At 43.6% G+C, this 22,768-nt stretch overlaps 1 protein-coding gene across 9 annotated transcripts in view; it reads right to left on the bottom strand.

Moving 5' to 3' along the window:
* Nucleotides 1–22,768, bottom strand: part of NTM (neurotrimin) — a 970,591-nt gene that overhangs the window by 426,182 nt on the left and 521,641 nt on the right. Inside the window, exon 1 of one of the 9 annotated variants that reach the window (XM_016922309.4) lies at nt 688–994. The exons of 7 other annotated variants lie outside the window; for them this stretch is intronic. The gene's annotated coding sequence lies outside the window, so the exon portion shown is untranslated. Of the gene's footprint in view, nt 1–687; nt 995–22,768 lie in introns of those variants that run through there. One more of the 9 variants, XM_063784609.1, reaches the window with a different exon arrangement.

Here is a 22,768-nt window from a genome sequence, read left to right as displayed (position 1 = left end):
ACGCCAAGCTCAGCGGCCGCCCCCGGCCTCCGCGCCGCCTTCCTCCCGGGAGCAGCCCCGACGCGCGCGGGCCCCGACCGCCGGGGTTGTCATGGCAGCAGCTCCATCCCTGACCGCCACTTTCTCCCGGTGCCGCCTCGGAGCGAGCGGGCGGGCTGGCGGCGCGGATTGCGCTCTCATCCCGGCGGGCGGGCGCGGGGCGCCGGGCGCGGGCGCCCACCTTAACCCCCGCCGCGCCGGGCCCGGGCTGTGCACCAGCCCAGCCCAGGCCAGGAGTTTAACCATTTACGCGCTTCCAAATTAGGAAAAAAGACAAAGTTACCATGCAGCCTTAATCAGCCCCAGACTTGAGACATCTTAATAAGGGTCACAAACTAATTAACTGGGAAAGGAACACCCTGCAGCATGCATACACGCACCTTTAAAATGATCAGATTAATCCCATTAGCATTCAGAGTAAACTCAGAGTGTTGGGAGGGTGTTTTAGAAGAACCTCATAGTTATTCAGTAGTACAGCACCCGCCCAGCAGCCCCCCACAAAGCTGCTCAAAACCCCAGAGACTCAACACTACCATTCTAGAGATCTGCCATATATAAAACAAATCCAAAATCGCAGAAGCCTCTTAGTGTGCGAAACTGGAAAAATCGCATCATCAAAATGTTGGTCAAGTTCAGACACCCACTTACATTCTTTATTCTTGTTTTGTCGCCATTAAAAGATGCTGGGCCTGCAAAAGTGCTCACTTGGGTGGATGAGTGTGAGCCACTTGCTGTATTTATACAGCAGACTCCCAGGTTTCCTGGGCCTCACACTCTCGCACAGCTGATTTCATCTTTAAGAGGTGTGTTTCTCAAATTCTTGAAACCCGGGGAGAGACTGGATTTGCCTCGGTCCCTGTCACTTCTCCTCTCTGGCTGCTGCTGGTCCTCCTGTGCCTGTATTATTATATCTCCCTTAACTTCGGCTCTGAGGGAATGGCCTGCGTTTCCTTTCCCTGGCTGGGCCTGGTCCTTGTGCAAGGGGGAAGCACAGAGCAGCTAAGCAGGCACAGTGGTGGTGACATTAATAATGCTCCCTTCTCAGGGATTCCCAGAGCCGGGCTCCAGCCCTGACCCACATTCTCCTTGGGGATGGAGAGGAGGCAACAGTGGCTTTGTTTCTCCCCTAGACTCTATCAAACACAACCAGGAAGTTTTTTGTTGTTGTTGTTAACAACTGTTAAATAACAGAAAAATGGTCTTCCAAAAAGCCATCCGGTATCAAAGAGACTGAACCATTATAACTGAGTCATATAACCATAAGGGCTTCGGTACAATACTCATTCTGGCAACCTTCGAGCAGTACCAATCACTTACATGTAGATACCACGTTGGAGAGGACACAAACATTTCACCAATCAAATCTCCCTCACACTAACTATAGAGATAGGACACAAGTAGGCTTTGGAGAAGTGGAAACCACACTCCTGGGTAACAAAGAAAGACTAAGATGGCTTGCCTTTCCATTGTCATAGTTGACTAGGACGTGCTTAGCCAGCAAGAGTGAAGCGACTTTACAGTGAATATCTCAAAATACTTTGCATTAACTCATCATTGGGCCAATTGTTCCCTCCTCTCCTCCGGTGACTTTTCTGATATTAAATTCTCAGGGAAACTCATCTGCTACTTTTGGCCACTGGGGATCGTTTGATATATAACACTAAAACTATCAATCGTCAACTTATGGCTGCAACAAATGACTTTACTATCAGGAATAAACAATTACATCTGCGGGGAGCAGAAGATCTTTGTTTGTATTTTTGAAAGGAAAGGAGGAAAATTAACCTATTTTAGCACCAGTCCATTCTTGGAAGTTTCTATTGTGTCTCCATTTTCCAATGGGCAATTGTGGAAACAGGAAATTGAAAAACTTCACCACATTAAGATAAATATGATGATATACTAAAGCTGTGAGATATGTTTGCTGACTTTCAGTCTGCTGAATTTGGGCTTCTTCTCCACAAGTCAAGGGGTCACCTCTAATAATTCATCCATTCATTTCAACCATCCCTTATGCTCCTTCCTCTCAACCCCTCTTCTTAAACACATCCTCACTACAACAACTGGAAACAAATGCTAGTCATGGGGAAAGAAGAGGGGCTCATTCTGAGCTTTGCAGTCATTTCCCTAGAGGCCTGAGAATGGCAGGGATGATTCATGATAAATGCTAATCCTGGCTCTTGCATCTAATTTTCAGGTAGGTACAAAGGAGCATTAGTTTTTGCATCTAGGGATATGGATAATGACAACAACAGGCTTTCCCTAGGGGCCTACATATATGATTAACTCTACAGAAAAATACTTAGAAATCCATTTAAGATGGAAGATGCTTTATTAATACATTTGCCTGCCATTGCTTCATTAGTATGTCTGGGCAAGAAAATAATTCTTCTTACAGGCTCTTTGAGATGTTTGGTTTCTACCCGTCTGCATGCAGCTGATCTAAGACAGTCAAACCACCTTTTTCTCTGCCTGTGAAGGGAGAGCGCTAAGCTTAGCAATCCAGCAGTTGCAGCAGAAAACCCAGCCAAACTCAGGTAACTCACAGGGAGGACAAAGAAAAGGCACTTGCAACCTCATAGCTGCTTCGTGGGCGCAGGGATCCAAACTTTATTCAAACATAGAAGTTTAGAAAGTGGTGAAAGGTCAGAGATGCCCACATAATTAACAAGACAAAATCCATTTTATTCAAACCGGCTATTGAGGTGGTTTGAAAAGATGAAGATCAAAATCATATGTCAACTCACTTCCCAGCCCTTAATCCCTAAATATAACCAACACTTAGTGGCTTATCTTATATCCTGTCTCCTGCTTCATAAAAACTGCTGGATTTATTTTATTTTTCCCAGCATATCCGAGTTAATGAAAAGGGATGACATTCAAAGCAATTTCATTATTTGTGTTCTTTATAGAAACAACTTCCTTTCTGCCTCCTTGAAAGCCGATTCCTAACGAGCGCCCACCTCCACCCTCTTTCACACCATCTCCGTCTCCTTCTTCCCTTCCTTCGTGCATACACATATACTGTACACATAAATCAACTCGTCACAGCTTGTCTCTGTGCTGACAGCTGTAATTGCTTCAGGTTATAAAAAATATCTATAGGACAATGCCTTTCAAGCTCACAAACATGTACACACATACACACTCCCTGAGCAAAAGGAAACAATCATATTCCCTTTAATAATCCTGGGACTGCAAAGGAGGGAGGAGAGAAGAGCCTGCCATGTGGACTCTGGATGGTTGGCAGGCAGGTGAGGAAGCAGTAGATGGAGATTTCAGGCAACCCTGGCATCTGTACACTGAAGCAGGGCTGGAACAGAGAAGAACTCCCAATGAAAGAGAAATTAGCTGTTGTTTTTGTTTTACTCCATGTTACCCAGAGCAAGCTGGGGCCAGCTAAAGAGCTGTCACTATTCCACACACACAAGAGACGAAAAGAGGAGCACTAGCTTAACAAATGCCAGCTCTGCTTCTCCTCGTGGAAAAAGGCTAAAGGCTCCCCTCTCCTGGTGGAGATCTCACATAGGAGTGCAGGCGAGAAGATGGGAAATGCAGGGCCGTTAGAGAGTGGTGTGACATCAAATAGATATTGGAAGATTTAATCAGAAAAGGATGTGTAAATCTGGATAAAGAGATGCCTCTAGGGCAGTAGGGAAGGGCTGGGAACTGGAAAAATATATGCTATTTTTTGCTCCTCTATGAATACAGGATCAAAATAAAATCGTGGTTCATCTGGGCTATAGTCCAACATGTTAGGATTTCAGCAGAAAGAGCAAAGGGGCAACTTGAAAAGGGGAAGAGGGCTCCAGGGAGAGAAAAGAGGTCACAAATAGAGAGAATTGAGAAGGAGGATATGAAGGAATGGCAAAGGTGAGGCTATCTATGGACTTTAAACCCATACAACTTTATAAGAGATGCATAAAGCAGAGAGATGGTGGATAGAACAATCGGTGGTAGACAGAAAAGTCAGGGGGAGCAGGATGAACAAGCCAAAATCAAAGTGCCGACACAGCGAAAGGCAGGTGCCCAAAGGGGACAGCCTGAGAGCCAGGGGTCTTTGGGGCAGAGTCTTTCCTTTTTATCTAAGTTTTGGGTCATAATAAGACCTTGGACTCGTAACATCACAGAATGATACATTCAGAAGGGACCTTGGAAGATCTTTAGTATAATCCATTCATTTCTTAAGTGAAGGATTGAGCCCCAGGAAGGAGGAGGAGTTGATCGTAGGAGCATAAAGTTTATAAACTGGCCAATCCAGACTAGAACTCAGAACTCCTGACTCCTACAACAGGGTTCTTTCTACTCTACCTGTCAGATAAGAACAATATTTAAGAGCTAACCGCTCAGTAACTCCTGCTGCTGCATCATCTGTGGCCGAGAGAGAGACCCACAGAGGACAGGTTACCATGATTGCCCAGAATCACTTTGGGTATCAAATTATTCGGTTGAACTCAAATTAGTTAATCAACCAGCAAGCAGATTTTGAGTTCCTTGTGTGTACCAGGAACGGTGTTGAGAGGTACAAAAATAAAGACATGCCCCTGCCCTTGAGTTGCGTGTCGTCTAGTGCTATTGGGTTTGTCAGTGGTTTTATTTCTCTTAACATCCATGAAAATTAAATGAACTCCACCCTGCACTCCCCTATAAGCCCTTGAGAACTTTCTCATTGCTGAGACAAAAAAGCTGAGGTCTGCCTAGCCTGTGGGAAGTGATTTGTCTCATTACACTTATCCAGATTCCCAGGCACAATCTTGGTTCTCTAGCTTCATTGGAAGGGGTATTAGGAGGGGTGGGGTGCTCTGAAGGACTTCTCAATATTGGGAAGCCCTTCATCAACTCAACAGGGCCAGTGAAAGCAATGAATGGGAGAGACATAGGCAAAAGTAACGTGGGCCTCCCCTGCATGAAGTGCACTTCCAGCAGGGGAGACAGACACTTAACAAAGAATTTTATGAAATAGTGGATACAATTGTGATGAATGCTGTGAGAAAAAAAAAAAAAATGGAAAAGACAGGATAGGAGATTCTCATCGTGTCTGGAAGATCAGGAAACTTTTCCCTAAGGAAATGACATTAAACTGGACTTAACAGTGAGCGGGAGATGAAGGGATGGGCAAGCATGGGCAGGAATCTCGTGGATGGCAGAAGACAGCACAGACGCTACACGACCCAAGACGGAAAGGAGCATGAGCAGAAACTTCTTTGACAGCCTCAGACGGTGCTCATACAAACTAAGGATGGGCACCTCGGGAGTGCTCTGTGTCTCACTGAAAACCTCTAATGCCATTAACATTGTGTGTTCATGCAGTCATGGATTCATTCAGTACATATTTATCCAATAAGAAGGACCGTGACCTTGGGTTTTAGACTCAGACCAGAAGTCAAATATTCACCCTCTCCATTACTAGCTGTGGGACCTTGGGGACATGCCCTAATCTAATCTGTAAAATAGTGGTCCTCATGGTACCTACTGCTCAGTACTGCTGTGAGGATGAGATGAGGGAGTAGCTGCAAAGAGTTTAGCACAGGCCTGGCTGCTCCCAGGCTTCTCATGCTGGGACTGGAAGGAGCTGCCATTGGCTGTGCTTCCTTCATTCTGAGTCAGCCTACAGGTAACATTCACGCAGAGAACCCAGGAGCAGACTGCTGAGTGCAGGCCCTGGGAATGCTCTTAGAGTTCACAGCATAAGGCGGACAGAGCAGGAACGTCATGCTGAGATGTAGTCAGAGAGGAAGTAGCACAGCCTCCAGACCACCCACAGCAGGAAGAGCCGTGGCCCCCCAGCTCCCACCCCACTGTCAGGCCTCTGTTCTCTAGGCCTGTGGGAAACAGCCTGTGCTTGCAAAAGGGGAGGCAGCTTTCTCTTTCAGTACCAGCCTGGGAAACTTTGAAAGTACAACAGAAAAGTAGCCAATCCACCTAACAAAAAGACAGGACACCTCCATCCCATTGTAAAGTGAGCCACAATGTCTGACCTCCTACCATAAGCCTTTAAGCCCTTCATTGCTCCAAGGTGCCTGATGGCTGAATCCAAAGCTTCTTCGACCATGCAAGGCCCAACACGCTCAGGTCTCCATCTTAAACACATCACTGGATAAGAACATCTTGGGCCTGCCTCATCTCTCCTAATTTCTACATTCAGGGATTGGCCTTGTAAGCTCTGTGAAAGAGTCACCTGCAGACATTCATCTACATGCACACACAGACACCAGTTCTAATGTTTCTGAGCCCAGCCAGAGTAGGGAAGTGCCTTCTCAAACAGAAAGAGCCCTAGGAATGGCAATTTTATCAAGTACAAATTTGGAGTTTAAAACCCCAAGTTTTAACTTGGGTTTTAAACTCTCAGAGGAACTTGGCTTACTTCTACCCCTGTGCTCCATTCTCCCTAAACAATCACCTAGAACTTTTGTCTCTGTTTGACCTTTTCCCCTCATTTTCTTTAGAGGTTTTATTCCTTGTTCCCCATCCAAAAACAACAGCAGACAAAATAAATTTTAATGACATAAGAATTTGCATAATAACATATGTGTCCAACTGTACTTTGTATTGGAGGTGACATTTGTGCAAATACATTTTGTAAACCAGAAGACCTGAGTTCTAGTTTCAACTCAGCCCATCATTTTGTCACCTTAGATAAGTCACTGCTTGTGTTTGAATTTTTAGCTCCTTTGTTTGTCAAAAAACAAAAAAAAAAAATCTTCATGATCTGTGTGTCACTGAGAAGGTCTAATGACCAATTCACTCAAATGGGTTAATGCACTTTTGCAGAATTAAACGAACAATTTCAGAGTATGGTGACAGCTCAGTAAGGGGCTGGGATCCAGGGTCTGGAATTCCTGCCCTAAGTCTGCCCCTTACCAGCTCAGTGGAATAGCTCTGCCCTCTTCCTCTTGCCTTCTAAATGAGGAGTTTGGATGAGATGGCTTCCCAGGACATTTCTAACTCTAATAGTCTAGGATTATAATGCTTCTCAATGCTCTTATCAAATTCACTCATCGATCCTTCCTGCACAGAAATAGCCCTTATATGGCCTTCCATTCTTCCCATTCATCTAGGTAACCACTTCAGAATGTTGAAAACTGTTGTACAAAGTAATTAATGAGCTGCCCTGGATCTGAGGCAAGCGATGGAAGAGTCAAGATGATTAAAAGTCTTCCGATAAAGGGTTTCTTTAAGGAAAAGAAAATCCCACAATGCAACCAGCAATGTTAATCTTCAATAAATACGCTGTTAATATTTAACTGGCATTTATTTAAACTTACAGTAACTGTCCTATTAAATCTAAATTCATTGCCCATTTGGGAATCTTCCCCTAAAGCCTACCTAGGACATGGCTATCTAGATACAGTCTATGCTAGGCATCCAGCCATAAAGAGAATATTTACACCCTCCTTCCATGACTAGACTATTGGAATATCCAGGTTAGAAGAGCTTTAAAGATCTATTGGACTGGTTGCACACTGTCTGTCCTTTAACTTTCCGTGGCCCTATTTTTTTTTCTTCTCTTCAGTAAGGGATTTTCTCTGTGTTTCCTGTATCTACCTCTTCCCACCTTTTCTTTTTATTTGGATTCTCTCTCCTTTCTGTTAGTGTTTGTTTCTTCTGGACTTCATGGTTCAGACTCATTCTGCTGTATTTTATCTCAATCTCTCCTGAGTTTCTCAAATAAGCCATTTAGGCATATGTTCATAGCATATTCTGTACACACACGGATACATATACAGACATATAATTTCATGTGTCACAAAGAACATTTTATAATAGCAGTTGTATATAAAAAGCTAAGTGCCGTGAAATAATTCCTGAGTCATGCTGCTTTAGAAGGGGCAGCAAGAGTGTAATTGGGTAGAACTGATCTTTGCTATCCCTGAAATCAATCAATATTCTTTATTAGAAATGTGGACCTGGCTGAACTGCTGTGATGTTATTTTGCTGGGATTGTAACCCATTTACATTTCCACACCAAACATATACGGACACACCATACCAGTTTCATCCGATCAGTTGACTACTGAGACATGGATTTCAAACAAACACCTAATTAGATGGGTTAGTGTTCAAACTGAGTTAACTTTAAACCAATGCGTCAAGGCTGCACAGAATCTGAACTTTCCTTGGGGAAGCAGGAACTGGATGAGACTAAAATCATTCACGCTAAGGTTCTAAATGTTTAGTTCACCAAGTTTGATTTATAAATGTTCACTGTTTGCTTTGCAGGCCCTGGGACAGGAATGGTAGTAGGGAGGGGACAAAGCACCAGTGAGGAGCAGGTGAAGTGGTGGGAAGGCACCCACACATTTTAAGAAGATAAACATACTCTCAACTGTTTGTTTGTGGAAGGCTTGAATTTGTACTGCCCTAGAAGTCAAGTTTCTTTGTATTTCTAGCTAAACTAATACCCAAACTATCCACTTCCTTTTTTTCTTCTTTACTTCAATTTAAAGCATCTATTGACTCTGACAAACTTATTGACTCTTACAAAGAAATAATAAAATGCATTTCTGTATGCTTGTGAATCTCTGTGACTTTCACCTTGTTGGTCCACCTGTATGCATTACCATCATGAGTTCAGGGCCTTTCTAAATAAAGTAACTGAGGTTGCCCTTGGGGCATCACAGCCTTGTGCTTCTTTCCCAACCTGGGTTGACATTGGCAGCATCTCCCAGAAAGAAATGATTTCCCTAAAGCTTTGGTATGCTTTCCTTCACTAGCTTAGCACAAAACTACCAGTGGTACTGCATGCAGGTCATGAGAAAGAAGGAGCAACTTGTGAGTGTCTTAGGAAAATGAACTTATGTGCTGTTCAGGTAGCTTTGAACCTGGAGGAGGCAGAATTTGGAAAATGCTGTCAGCGTGCATGTGAATAAACCACAACACATGAAATAATCTACCCTGGCTTTTACAACAGTTTTGACAAGGTGTCAGGATCACAGATACCTTTTAGAAAAGTGAGTAATGAGAAGACTATCTTTTTTTTTCAAAGGCAGAGAGTTGCTTAAAGCTAAGATATAAATCAAGGGTAGATTGACATGTTTCTATATGGCAAAGTATTAATACTAGATTCCCCAAGGGACAGTTGCTAGGACAAATCAAATTTAATATTTTTACCAATGATCTGTCAAAGGGAATTCATAGAGAACTCTCCCAAGTTTGCAGAAGACATTAGGTTCCCTTAAGTAATTAAAACTTTAGCTCACATGGATGAGCTGCAAATAATCCAGAAAGTTATTTGGATATGTGGAAAAGTGGCCAAATATAATGGAAGATACTTTAGAAAAAATAAAGTATGCATGTAAGTTGCTGGCATCTAGGCAGTCGATGAAGAGACAGTGATGTGGAAGGGATTGGGCATGAATGCTGGATTTAATGGCTTTGACTTTATGTCCAAGTTCCACAAATTACTAGCTTGACCTTGGAAAATGTTCTCACCTCTCAGAGTCTCCTTTTTCTCCTCTATTAAAAAGGAATAATACCTACCTCTTATATTTGCTGTGAGGGTTAAATGAAATAATTTATGTAAAGTACCAGTGAAGTACCTGGCCTGTAGTACCAACTCCACAAATGGTTGCTACTGATTATTCTTTTACAACCCAGGAAAGTAATCTTGGAATCAGTGATGGCTAGCAGTTCCCAAGCTATGGTCCTTACAACACATATTGGAGCATGATACTATAGATTGCTTTCTGCAGGTATCAGGAATTTTTGCCAAAAAACAAGTGTTGGCCCAAACATTTTTATGAAAAACACTAAAAGGGTATTAGAAAAAATAGGAACGAGAAAGAAATGTTATTTTTACTCAAAATTGTTCCATAAAAATTCTCCTAGTATTGCTTATAGTAGTTATCACTGTAGCTCACAAATAATAAACTTCATGCAACCAACTGCTGAAATCAGAAATCGAGTCACTTTTAATCTCTTCCCTCTTATCACTGCCCCTCATTACCCAATCTCTCTCTCCCTCTTTCTCTCTCTCTCTCTCCCTCTTTCTCTCCCTCAGTCTTTTTCCTGTGTTCTTCCTCCAAAATGTATTTTACATCCATCCACCTTTCTCAACCTCTACTGCCTTGCCTGGCCCAAGCTAAGATCTCCTCATTTTCTTATCTGGATTCCTGAAATTCATCTTATGTGGATGTCCTCCTTCTGCTCTTGCCAGCTCTGTTTCAATCTCCACATTGAAAGGAAGATTTCCTGAAATCTGACCTTGTCACTGTCCTGATTAAATCTTTGGTGGCTCCACACTGCAATTTGAATAAAGCTCCAAAATCCTTTCTGTGGTTTCTGAGCCCTCAGGATGTGGCATCTGTGTATTTTCAGCTTTAGCAACTACTTCTTCCCTTTTGGAGCCATGTCAGATTTTGTTTTATTGTATTACACTTCTAATTCCTCAGAGGTTCTTCTTTCTCAATTGAGGGACTTTGCATGTTCCACTTCCTGCCTAGGATGCAGTCCCCATGGTCTCGGGCTGAGTTGTCGTCACACTTCTCGGTTCTGACTGGCTCACGAAGGCCTCACTGTGCTAGTCCACTGGACTTGGCACATGCCCTCTGCATCAGTGCCTCGCATAACACTCAGAATACATGTAATGGTCTAATTTCTGTCCTTTTTTCTCGTTACATTCCTGAAACCTAACACAATGCCTGGAACATAATTGGTTTTGATAAATATTTGTTGTATTTAAGTGACCAGCACAGCTGACGAAAATTCAAAAATTGAAATAATTTGTTTTGTAGGGACTTCCAAATCTCTACAAACGAGGAACATGAAATTGATGATGACATTTGATATTCACGATGTATAAGGATAGAGTGAACACATACTTAATGACCAAACTCTAGCTAAAATAAAATTTAAAAACTCTAAGAAATCAAGACAGTAGTTAAAGGATAAAAACAAGTATGTCTGAATAAAACTTATACAGACAAAAATAATCTCTAAATAAGATATGAAAAGGTTTGAATAAATTAATGTGTGATATACCCATACTGTTTGTTAGGTTAGAGGCATCTGCTATATATCCCTAACCTTTGAAGTATGACTCATGTAAAATTGCCACTGTCCAAAGCAGGTAACTAGGACATCTGCATTTATGTGACCCAGTGTGACCTTTCTAATGTCATGGTCCCATCTACCCAGTAATTCCATTTTCTGCCTGGCTGGGGATACTTGAATTATGCTTATCTCGCCCTTCTCTGACTCCTACATTATGTTACAACTCCTTGTAGAAGGTTTATGTACACTTGGTAAAGGCATTTTTAAAAATACTATGAAAAGTGTGTGCATGATTTATGTGGAAATGCCCCCTGAGGAGGAGAACAGTTCCCTTTAGGCAGGGTTAGTTGGCCTGCCTTGCTTTCCAATCCTTCACATGCTTGGCTGTTTCCTCCATGTATGACCTCCAACTTTCACTCTTCACTGGGCTGGGGACCCCTGCTCCTCTGTGCACTCACTTGTTTTTTGTACACTGCCTCTGAATTTACCTTGGACACATACTTCACTTCGCTTGGCTGCCTCGTTCCAAAAGTTTGACTTCTAGCAACTGGAAGAGCTGGATTACGACATACGTCTCTAAACTCTGTCTTAGCTCTTTCTAGCCACCTCAATGCGTCCCTGTGTCAGCCTACATTTTAGAGCGTGATGGGAAGCAATTTGTTTTCCATAGAATTTTTCATTTTTCACTCTAGTGGAAGAGAATGGTGACAGCAATCATCCCAAACAATAGATCATGCATGAGCCTGAGTTCTCGACTTTGTGCTCCACAGCATTGGCCTCAACAGAAGGTGGGGGAAACTAGATTATTTTTCAATTTCATTTTCTGAAGACACAGATGCGTAAATGCACAGAGCCCAAGAGGTTGAAAAACATGGTAGGCCAAGACTGGACTGGCTTTAGAAAATGTTCTCCCAAATCAAGATCAGAGTAAGTTAGTTGAAAAGATTATTTTTGATTGCCCAGTAGGGATGAGAACACCCTTCTCACATTTATTCAACAAGCATATCCTAGGTTAGGTGACGTGTTACATCAGGGACTGTCATATCCTTGGTATCCAACCTCCATGGCTACAGACTGCTGGAAGAAATGAATGTTAGAAATAATTGCACAGATAATCAATGAATCACAATTGGAGTCAATACTACAAAGGGAATGTACACAATTTCAAGAGAACAGAAAAGGGGAGAGTGTCTTATTTATAATCACTCAATCTCAGCAAAGAACAGGTAAAATACATTCAATGATAAATGGGAGAAGAATTAATGAACAAATGAATAAACATGTAAAAAATATCTAGGCCTGTGCATCTCAATGTTTTTCCACAAAGCCAGTTGGTCAGACTTCCCCACAGGCAGACATCAGCACTGGATCCCTTTCCTTCTTCTAAAAGGCAGTCATATTCCAGAGAACTGGGGTGCTTTCCCACATTCTTATTATTTATCAAACAAAAATAGAAGAGGTTTGTAAATCAGGTTATATAAACATTTCGAGCACAGTCATTCTGCTCTTAGGAGAGATAGCTAACCACACTCTCATAACAAATCCACTTTGATCCCAACATCCCACTTATGACCTCCTAGCACTCTCCACCCAAGAATAACATTAATAATAATCAGCCTATTAGCCAGGGTGCTTGGTTTGAATCTGAAAAATTTGAGAAATGATCTTATAAATTATTTTCCAAGGATATCATCTTTAAGCATTAACAGGCACAACTGACACTGAATTCTGGGAACTGAGCATAATTACATGGAAATTGACACGACACAAATGCCAAGAATTCTGTTAACCTTTAATATCTTTTAAAAACTCTCCCCTCATAATTATCTCTTTCCTTTGTCTCAAATGTTACTGATGAATATTTAGATGTATGAGCAAACAAAAAAAGTGGATGGATTGTGGAATATTGGTCTTTGTTTGGAATCCTAGAGTTTCCCAGGTGTTCCATCAAGAGGTGATAAATAGAATACTTGGAATTTGACTATTTTCAGAAGTTATTTCTACCTTTATATTTGCTCTACTCGAGTTTTCTGCTTATAATTTCCCATGCTGAGTAGAAGCTCCTTTGCATTAGTAATTACAGTAAAAGTGTAGTTCTACGGCACTGGGTGTCTAACACAATTCCTGACCTGTGCTGTGTCTTTGCAAAAGTCATTGCACCTTTTCAGTGCTTCAGATACCATCTCTGTACAGTGAGTGTGATGACATTTAACTCCAACTGCAACAATATTTGCACAGTGATGTAAACTTTGCCAAGGGCATTGCCAACCCTTTGCTCACTGGTAGATCAGTGCCTCTTAATTTTTTTCCTTCTTGCCAGTCTCCAATGCTACCACCAAGGCTCTCTTGCTTTTTTTCTTTCCCCTCTCTCTCTACTGTTTTAATTAAATCCTAACTCATCTCTCTGCTTCCAACCCTGCCTCTGCCTTAGTCAGTGCTTCTCAACAGGGGCAGGGCACACTCCTTGGAGTGTGGGAGTGGAAAATTGAGTGGATATTGGTCACCACCGTAATTGGAGAGGTACTGCTGCCGTTTAGTGTACAGAGGCCGCAGAGGTTAGAGACGCAGCAACGCATGGCTATCCAGCCACGGACGTCAAATGCGTGCCAGACATTTAGGTGAGTGAAACCTTTTTCTTTTAAAAATCTAAGCCTAGGCCGGGCGCGGTGGCTCACACCTGTAATCCCAGCACTTTGGGAGACCAAGGTGGGCGGATCACGAGGTCAGGAGATCGAGACCATCCTGGCTAACACAGTGAAACCCCATCTCCAATAACAATACAAAAAATTAGCCGGGCGCGGTGGCGGGAGCCTGTCATCCCAGCTACTCTGGAGGCTGAGGCAGGAGAATGGCGTGAACCCTGGAGGCGGAGCTTCCAGTGAGCCGAGATTGCGCCACTGCACTCCAGCCTGGGCGACAGAGCCAGACTCCGTCTCAAAAAAAAAAAAAAAAAAAAAAAAAAAAAAAAAAAAGCCTAAAATGCACTCCATTTGGCATGTAAACACAGATATTCTTGCCAGGTTTTAATATTCGCTAATTCTCCAGGAATGCAACTATCCTGCGAGTCAAAGAAAGACTGTGTTTGATTTGTTCACGTCTTTACCAAGAAGTGTTCACTAGTTTGAAAAATCACGTACCCAGTGGGAATGTTTCTCATCATATTGAGTCATCAATTAATTCTACATCCTTGTAGCAGTCTCTACTGTTGCTTAGCTGTCACATTCATGGTGATTCTGCATATAGACGCTTCCATACTTCATTATATCCTATGGGGTAGTTGTATCCAAATATTTATTTTACATTTATATTATCAATCATTTTCTATTTATTTCTCCTTCAGATTCAGTCAGACTTTGTATAGGTCATTTTCTGAAGTATGTGATAGGTGTTATATGTTATCTGTGAACTTATTTTCTGCACAGTAATGAGGGTATTATAAAATATTTTCAATGATTTTTATGTTAGAAAAAGTTAAGAATAGCAGATGTACGGCATTTCACATGCAGAAGCCAGCTTTATCTTTCTCAGGCAGGGATCAGATAATGTCCTTTACCTATGTAGGAAGTTTCAGTGGCTCCCCCTGCCTATGACATAAAGACCCAACTCTTTAGACTGACAATCAAGAAGTATCCCAAGTTAAAGAAGTAGTGTTAGTCTTTGTTGTGGCCTCATTTTTGCACTCATGTAACATCCTAGGACCCAATCAACCTGGACTAGACGTTCTTCTTGGAAAGTTGCCCTGCATATCACAAACTGTGTAAATGCTCAGACTTTTGCTCTGCCAAGATGCCCTCCTACCATCCACAGCTTTCTAAATCCTATTCAGGTTTCAAGAACCAGTTCAGATTCCATTTCCTCCATGGAACATTAGTTTAACCAATGCTTCCCAAGCCTCTCTTTTCTATTGGTTGAAATCAATTATTTTAAAGGAAATGTATATATATACACACACACATATATATGTATATTTCACATATATAATGTGAAATAATATATATATATTTCACAATCTAGAACTCTGTAAATGTGTGTATGTGTATCTACATTGTAATGGACTGTAGATTTGTCTGATCTTACCAACTAGGTTGTAAGCTCTCTGAAGGCAGTTGCCATTTCTGGTTCATCTTTGTACCTGCCCAACACTGAGCAAGCATATGACCCTGAGCGTGAGTTCAACAAATATTCATTGAAATGAAATGACCTCTCAGTGACTGAGAAAGGTAGTCTAGGTACTATTACCTTTATTTCATGCATGAGAAAACGAAGCTGTAAATGAGTCCTAACAGTTTGTGGTATGCAGAGTGTCAGATGAGGCACACCGTGTGGGTGAAATGCGTGGTTACTTCCAGCCCGTGCCAGGTCCAGGCCTGCACCTGGAAAAGATCTGGAGAGGCTGACCTACATTTCTGCTGCCAGAAAATAAAAATCTTCATTTCCAGATCAGCTTTCCAATAAACGGGTTTGGATTTATGGGACTCTATATATCAGTGATGATGGCAGATCTTCCACCTCTTAAAACCTAATCACTGAATAGAGCTGCAGGTTTTCTCTTTTTAAGATATGTTCTCAGCAGAATCCCTCCAGAAATAAGACCTGAGCTTCCCAGAAGCTTCTTCAGGCTTGCCCGGTGTGCAAGGGTCGAGCTTAAGTTACACCCCTTGGCACAGCGCCAGCCTTGGCAGGCCCATCTGTCACAGCAGAGCCGGCTCTTCTCGCACACTGCTGGCGTTGGAAATGGAAGTGGCCTTTCAACAGAACATTGTCTTAGGACTGTGTGAAGCAAGGCTGACAGAGAAAGGAAGATTCATTCCTGACACCAATCATACTAGTATCTGCCACCAAAATGACATTTTCCCTTTAATGATGAAAAATGCATCAGGAAAGAGGGAGGAGGATGAACAACCTTCCCGGGCTGCTCTGGTTTGATATGGAGGAACCCGGGCTGCTGCTGGTGGTTTGCAATCTGGAGGAGGTGAGGCGATGGATGGCCAGTTGGTCACTGAACAAACACAACTGGTGCTCTGTTTGGAAGCGAAGGGTGCAAGCAGATGGAAGCCTGTGGGTTAGGCAGTGTCACGGCACATCTGACTGATTTCTCATTAGGCCCTTTGCCTGGGGTTTCAATAGAACTGCCTCCATGTCTGTCAGGCCCCAAGCAGAGGCTCAGTACTGCTTTTCAGAGCTGCCATACACATAGTTTACCACATCCAGTTTTGCAGAGCTCGTAAATCTTCCCAAGTCCTCACTCCCTTACTTTCTTATGTGGAAGGGCCACAGTGCGGATCCCATATGCACATCCAGGGTGAATCTGTTGGTGGGGATGACCCATGTATGGGTGAAAGTGCCTTTAAGCCAACACTTTATAGACCAAGCCTGAACACATGGAGAGGTGGGGACAGCACAGCAACTGGCTTGTGCCTCCTAATTAGGCAAGCATGTGGCTGGCGGTTGAAGAGAAGCTGCACAATTGCCCCCAGTGCTCACAGAGTATTTACCAACAAACACCAGATTGTTATCCAGAAGTCCATTGTTCACAGAGGTGTTCGGTGCTGACTTCTATATAAAATGCCTTTCTCTCTCCTTCCTTCTTTCCTACTGGCAAGGCCTGCCTCCCACCAAAGAAGCTAAAAATGCCAGATATTCACCTTTCTCTCTCTTTTGCAGCTATGCAGGTCACTTTACACAGTAGAAGGACTAGATATTCCTCCCTCATCAAAAACAAACATGTGCCCTCTTCCAGGCCCACTTGATTATTATCTTTGATCATGGTTTGGTGATGGTGTGAGAGATGAAGAAAGGTGGCCACCTTTCACTCATGACACGCAGATCTCACATGCCGAGCATGATGGAGACCAACTCTGAGGTCCTGGGTCCTGGAGGCCATTGCTGAGCGTGGACATACCCCACCTCCAGGCTTCCTTGATGCCATTACTTTTTAAGCATCTGCTGTAAGGGGCTTGATTACTTGCAACCAAAAACATCCGAAGTATTCCATTTCCATTTCCTTGGGAGAAAGATATTTTAAAGCTCTGAGGATGGTACTTTGAGATTCCTTCACTCAGCCCTGAGCTGGTGCTGCTGTGTCCACACGTCTTCTGCCTTCTGCTCCAGCTTTCGTTTATTCCCTCACTCTCATAGACATTGGCAGACCCAGCCTGTTAATGCACCAAGAATAATACTCCTAGAAGCACTAGGGTACTTCTAAAGTTTAATGCTTTCACAATTCTTTGCAACGTTAATTAACACAACACCCCCTCATTAGCTAACCTGCCAACAAAGCAACTCCGAATCATTTTCTTCTTCACGAAGGAGGAAACTGAGTCATTTATATCCCTGTATTTGCATGAGTGGGCTTCTGGCTCCCCCTCTGCTCCTCCTACATTCTCAGTTTCAAATATATTTTAGGCCAGCAATGCTGCAATTTCAAAGGGACTTCACCTGAACAATTGAGCACCCAAAATAATTGATATACTAGTGCACATTTTAAAAATTCTAGCCCTAATACCCAACTCTACCAATAATCCAGACCACAATGTCCACCTCCTACATTCGGGCTGAATATGCTGTTCTCCTATAAAGTTCTTGGTTTTTCTGCCTCCTTCTGCCCTTCCAGACAAGGTACAATCCCCTAACAAGAGCTCAAAGGTCCAAAGTGACTTCTTAGCTCCATAAGTGACACTCAGAGCTCTGCCGTAAGGGAGAGAAAGGGTATGCCAAGGCTGTTCCCAGGGAAGAACAGCAGGCTGCAGGAGAAGAGTTTTCTGTCTGGAAGCTGAAATGCTGAGGTGGCCCTGCTGTGGGGCCTTCTGCAATGAGATGCCCCGCTTCACAGTGGATTCTTGTCAGGAGGAGCTCTGGCTCTTTGGGGGTGCCGGGCTGGCCTGGGCAAGGTCAAGCTATGGCTCCCCCTCTTGCCCAGTCCACAGTGTCACCTGCTCCTTGACAGGCGAACCTGATGAGCTTGGAGGCAGCAGCGTCTTTAAATTTCCTCCACCCTCAAGTCTATTAACAAGAGGGCAGCACGTGGCCATCCCGCACCACGCCGACAACGCAGTCAAATGCTCATTAGAGGCACTGGGGGCATCCCACATCTAGTAGAAAATACATAGAGAAAAATAGGGGGCAAAGCACTGCATGCCTTACTTTTAAATTAGAAATCAGCCAGGGCTTCCTGACAACAAAGGAAATTACACACAGCTGAGAGGAGTGATGCACTATGTGCACACAATTGTAATTCACACGCATTACTTTGTTTATGAAATGGTTGATAAACTTTTGAGAATGAGAAAGATTATCTCTCTTTGCACGGTTACAATAACCATAATTGATATCAAAATGTTAGATTTGCGGAATAAATTATACTTTATCATGTAATGTAATTCTCACCCAGCTACCCTGTCTAGCAGAACCATGTCCCATTTGACAGATGAGTGAACCAAGCCTTAAATGGGAAGAAGAAGAAGGCGGAGGAGGAGGAGGAGGAAAGAAGAAGAAGAAAGAGGAGGAGGAAGAGGAGAAGGGGAGGAGGCAGAAGAGGAGGCGCTGACAAAGTTCCCATAGTGGAATGTGGAAGACCTTGGTTTCAAATTTAGTCGTCTAACTCCAAATCAGTGTATTTTACTGGGCTGTAGCTTAATAAATACAAGAAGCTACCCTCTCTCCTTGAGAAATACTCCCTAGGCTGTGGCTCATTTGAGAGAGTAAGAAGTATTTAGATAGGATAACAGAGATAATTTACGAAGGGCAAAAGGAAGACTATGATTCAGGAGCAGACGAATGAGAACCAGAACCATTGTCAAGCATTAGGCCCAGTGAAAAAATGGGACACGTAAAAGAGAGAGAAAGAAAGTCCAAAATGTCTGAGCAATGTAACAGGCCTGCCATTTATCTCACTTCTGAATATCAGAAAAGGCAGCATTTGTTGTCCACAGAACAATACATGGGATTTATAGACACTGCCAGGCTCAAGGACCAGTGACACAACTCCCACCGCAGAGAGCCCTGAGGGGTGCTTTCCAGTGGCCACCGGTGGAGTGGGCAGAGTCCTTGGGGAACCAGAGGCCTGCTATGCATCTGGAGAGCTGCTTGTTCAGGATGCCATGGCTAAACTCCTTGATCTCTTGGCAGCATGTGGCCCCGTGAAATGTTCTTCTTCTTTTTGAAAAGGCCTCTTTTTTTGGAAGTCAAGTCACCACACCATTTAGATTCCCCATACTTCTGGACAGCATCTTCCCAAGTGCTTTCCCCAACTTGTGGTCAACCCTGTCTTATACCTCATCTCGATCTCTGTCAATCAACACTATTCACCCCTCAAGACACGCTTCGACTGACCGCCCCTGCAACCCTTCCATGGAGTCCTGTCTTTTGGTCATCCCAGTGAGAAGGGATCTCTCTCTTCTGAATGCCTGTAATGTTTTGTGTCTCCTATAGCACACTGAACACACTGCCTTCTGGTATAGTTGGGTGTCAACATACGGTATCCTCCCTACAAGAGATTAGCTTGTTTCTAAGACCTTAGTCTTTTTATTAAACCAATTTACCTGATAGACGAAAAGACTCATAGAAGTCATCTAAATCAATGTGCCCATGTTGTAGATGAGGAAATGAGCCCTAGAGAGCTGACATAGTTTAAACAAATTCGCACATTCTCCTCTCGCTAGGCTAGAGGAGAGCTGGAATTCATTTGCACCCTGAAATCAGGGACGTGCTTGCCCAGAATGAGGACAGAAAAGGTTGAAGGAATGAATGATTCTGACGAATCCCCTAGACCTGCCATCCCACTGTCAAAAGTGGTTCTGCCAGAGACACAGACAATGAGTAGGGGATCCTCAAGTCAACCTCATCCCAGAGATAACCACCTCACTTAGCATGCGTCCGGGTGGCACCATCAGCAGCACAGAGTATCTGTTCCCATCCAAAGAGCTTTTCACGAGGAGCTCGTTCTGAGCTTCTTGATAAGCAACTGGGTAGTGGTGCTATTTTTAATCAACTGACCAGGGATGAAAGTTCTTCAGAGAATTCTGCTTTTATACATTAGAAAAAAAAAAACCCAGAAAATCAATCTAGCAGTAATAAAAGATGATTGAAAATTGCTAATACCAACCAATTGTGAAACTGCCTTACAAAAAAGGAGAATGCTCATGAGTTTCCTCGTCTCCTCTACTGTAAACAACGCACAGGGCTCAGCTCCTACCACTGTCTCCCCCTGCACTCAGCAGGCTGCTGGTGGTTATTACAGGAGGCTGCCTTACCATTAGCACAGCAATGCCAATTAATTGCAGTCATGAGCAGACTTCACATTTAAGGAACCTCACAGCCTGAGCCCTAGCAGCATTTGTAGATTCAGAATGTGTTTAGAAAGCTCTGTTTCCAGGGGGTATGGTGTGTGTCTCTACAAAGAGGGGAAGTCTCTGAGGGTCAGGGGTGAGGTGGATATGTGTGTGTGTGAGAGAGAGAGAGACAGAGAGAGAGAGAGATACAGAGAGAGAGAGAGAGAGAGATACAGAGAGAGAGAGAGAGATACAGAGAGAGAAGGGGGGGAGAGAGAGAGAGAGAGAAAGAGAGACAGAGAGAGAGAGAGAGAGATACAGAGAGAGAGAGAGAGAGAGAGGGCCTGTGTGTGCTGTGCATATTTCTGCTATCTTAAAGTAGCCAGGTGCCTTCCTTTGGAGCAGAGAATTGGGTCAGGGAGGAGGGCACTGCTGGAGAGATGAGCTTTGGGTGTGCTGAGAAGGAGGAGTCTCTGTGAACAAGAGAAATGAGACTTTGAATACAAGGGATTTGGGAAAGGAGCTAAATGCATGCCTAAGTAGGAAGTTTCTGAAGGTGGAGGGAGAGGGTTCCTGCAGAGACATCCATCTTTGGTTTTGGAAACAATTTATCATGCAAAAGAGGGATGCTACTGATCCCTCATGCAAAAGAGGGGCGCTACAGTGCTCCATGCCTCTTGGTTTCCTTTACTTTCCTTCCCCCAGTTTCTTCATGAAAACCTCAGATGTGCCTCTCTTTGCACTTCCCACTCTGTTGTTCGTATTCTCTCCTTTCTCTCTATTTGTAAGTGACAGGCGGTTAGGACAAAGTCCCTACTCCTTACTAGGCAAACCGGCTCCACTGAGTCTGTTGTTTAGAACCTTGCGGAAGTCCTGAAACAAACCCTAAAAGGAGCACTGTTTTCCCTTGAGGACCTTCTAGTGTATTTTTTTTTAAAGGCCCACACACTGGGCCATCAAAGTCACATGCAATATGACAAAGTGGGTAATTATGTTTTGCTTAGCACACATCAAAGGAACAAATGGCTGGAGAGTGGTGTGCTGTGCACTCGGGCGTGATGTGTGAGGCCAGCCTGACTGGGGGTGTGGGCTGGGGTGTGGCCATCAGAGCCCAGGCTGGCCCTCTGGTCCCCTACCTTAAAAGGAAGGAGGCTGTGAGACTTACTTCAATCTGGGAGCTGAAGTGGAATCTGCCTGGCCTGTATCTTATGCTCCTTTGTTTGGTTTGCATGGAAACCTGTGTTTATGGGGAAACTCCAGGCCTGCTTGCTACAGACAGATGTTTCTGATCTCTGTCCCTTATCACGTTAAGAATGTTCCTTTTGGGAGATGAACCATCATTTTGTTTTCTCTTCCACTGGTGCAGGAGATGGAAATAAATTACCAACACTTCCTAAAATCCAGACGCTCCCTTTGGAAGTGGGTGACTCCAAGCAGCCTTTCACAAGGGACTCATTTAGCACTCAATGCTGCTGCAGCTCAATGAAAAGAGAGGCTGCACTGAAGGTACAAATTATGTCCACAGTCCCTGTCATTGGTAAAATAAATAAAAAAATAAAGAGGAATAAAGCTAGATTCTATGTCGCCGACGCCAAGACCAGGCTTCTCTTTAAATGCAGGATGTCTTCATCCCATCTCCTCGTCCCTCTCCCTACCCCACAGGCTGGAAAAACTTGTCACTTTAAAATTTAATTATATAAAATCCTGCTCCCTTTACCCCCTGTGGATGAGCAATTGTTCTGCTATTTCTATAAAACGCCACAGGAAATATGAAAATAGGAGGCAGGATTTGGAGCAAGACTGTTCCTGAATGCCTGTGGTTAGCAGCGTCAGAGATGGCTGTGAGGATTTTACATCTGTGACAAGAAGTGGAAGGAGGAGGGAGAAAGAGTGGGAAGGCAGGTACCACAAGAGACCTGTCTCGGGATGCTGCAATGTGACCTTTGACCTGAAGGAACCAAACCTGGGGCTGAACCGAAAGGAGAACAGCCCTCACCTGTGCCAAGCTCACTTCCTAAGGCAGGAGATCCAGGCTGGCAGATGGGTCAAAATGAGTCATGAGCTGGAGGGGAATGAACGACACATTTCTCCGCAGTGTGAAATGCCCTCTCCAAAACAGGCCGGGTGGTATCCATGGTCTCATTCATTCTGTTTTTGTTTTTTTGAGATCGAGTCTCACTCTGTTGCCGAGGCTGGAGTGTGGTGGTGCAATCTCAGCTCACTGCAACCTCCACCTCCCGGGTTCAAGCGATTCTCCTGCCTCAGCCTCCCAAGTAGCTGAAACCACAGGTGCACGCCACCATGCTTGGCTAAGTTTTGTATTTTTAGTAGAGACAGGGTTTCACCATATTAATCAGGCTGGTCTCGAAGTCCTAATTTCAGGTTATCCACCCAGCTTTGGCCTCATAAAATATTCTTTAACCGAATATTTTACTGGAAAGCAGTTTTGAGTAGCAACTGAAAGTATA

Source organism: Pan troglodytes, chromosome 9 (genome assembly GCF_028858775.2).
Source record: "Pan troglodytes isolate AG18354 chromosome 9, NHGRI_mPanTro3-v2.0_pri, whole genome shotgun sequence".
Classification (NCBI taxonomy): Eukaryota; Metazoa; Chordata; class Mammalia; order Primates; family Hominidae; genus Pan; species Pan troglodytes.
This window is presented reverse-complemented; position numbering and strand designations above follow the sequence as displayed.